Raw genomic sequence first — 1,948 nt, forward strand, 5'->3', positions numbered from 1 at the left:
GAAACAGAACAACGGGCACGGTACGGCGTATTGTACGCTAATTTCATGAGCTTTATTTAGTGTCATCATCTATGTAACGCCTAAACTCTCTATGATTAAAATCCAGATTATCGTCCGTTTTGAAAAAAACGACCGATGTGTGATAACGAAGCAGTGGTATAGTTTTAATCATGAATGTAATATGTTTTCATTTGAATTAAGGTAGCCGGACATTCTATAATCGTGATGAGTGGGCGTACCAGGGTAAAAGATACAAGATTCCAATGAGACATAGCTCACCATTTGCAATATTTATGGGAACCTCTTGCAGGTTTACTTATTTATAAGAATGGTAACAATATCTTGCACGCTATTATAAAAGCTGTTAAAGCATTTTCAATATGAGATTGTAAAACATTGCCAATGGTGTAGAAATTTTCAGGAAAATCGGAACCTTTCGTTGTGTTTGTGAAACAACGACGCTAGTTGTGAGGTGCTTGATGTCAGAAGAAACCACTGGTGTTGTTCTGCTGCAACGATGTAAACAGCACATAATGTAAACAGTACATAATGTAAACAGTACATAATGTAAACAGTACATAAAGTACATAATGTAAACAGTACATAAGTGTAAACAGTACATAATGTAAACAGTACATAAGTGTAAATTTAATATTTGTAATCGTACTCTACATTTCAAAATAATAGTGCGTATGGTGTGCATGACACGTCGATTCGCTAAAAAGAATATAAAACGTACACAGTGTATATCATTAATACATCTCTGTAAAGATATGTTATAAAAGTTGACGTCAAAAAACTACAAAAATGTTCTGTACCTACGTTTAGGGTAATATTGCATAGGATGTACTGTATATGTTTTTTGTACTGTATAGGATGTGGTTGTACTGTATATGATGGGTGTACTGTATAGGATGGTTGTACTGTATAGGATGGTTGTACTGTATACGATGGTTGTACTGTATACGATGGTTGTACTATATATGATTGTTGTACTGTATAGGATGGTTATACTGTATAGGATGGTTGTACTGCATAGGATGGTTGTACTGTATATGATTGTTGTACTGTATAGGATGATTGTACTGTATATGATGGTTGTACTATATACGATGGTTGTACTGTATAGGATTGTTGTACTGTATAGGATGGTTGTACTGTATAGGATGGTTGTACTGTATATGATGGTTGTACTGTATATGATGGTTGTACTGTATATGATGGTTGTACTGTATATGATGGTTGTACTGTATATGATGGTTGTACTGTATACGATGGTTGTACTGTATAGGATGGTTGTGCTGTAAATGATGGTTGTACTGTATAGGATGGTTGTACTGTTTAGGATGGTTGTACTGTATATGATGGTTGTACTGTATATGATTGTTGTACTGTATATGATGGTTGTGCTGTATACGATGGTTGTACTGTATATGATGGTTGTACTGTATAGGATGGTTGTACTGCATAGGATGGTTGTACTGTATATGATGGTTGTACTGTATATGATGGTTGTGCTGTATATGATGGTTGTACTGTATAGGATGGTTGTACTGTATAGGATGGGTGTACTGTATATGATGGTTGTACTGTATAGGATTGTTGTACTGTATAGGATGGTTGTGCTGTATATGATTGTTGTACTGTATAGGATGGGTGTACTGTATATGATGGTTGTGCTGTATATGATGGGTGTACTGTATAGGATGGTTGTACTGTATATGATGGTTGTACTGTATACGATGGTTGTACTGTATAGGATTGTTGTACTGTATAGGATGGTTGTACTGTATAGGATGGTTGTACTGTATAGGATGGTTGTACTGTATATGATGGTTGTGCTGTAAAGGATGGTTGTACCGTATAGGATGGTTGTACTGTATATGATTGTTGTACTGTATATGATGGTTGTACTGTATAGGATGGTTGTACTGTATAGGATGGTTGT

Source organism: Mizuhopecten yessoensis, unplaced genomic scaffold, assembly GCF_002113885.1.
Source record: "Mizuhopecten yessoensis strain PY_sf001 unplaced genomic scaffold, ASM211388v2 scaffold4553, whole genome shotgun sequence".
NCBI lineage: Eukaryota > Metazoa > Mollusca > Bivalvia > Pectinida > Pectinidae > Mizuhopecten > Mizuhopecten yessoensis.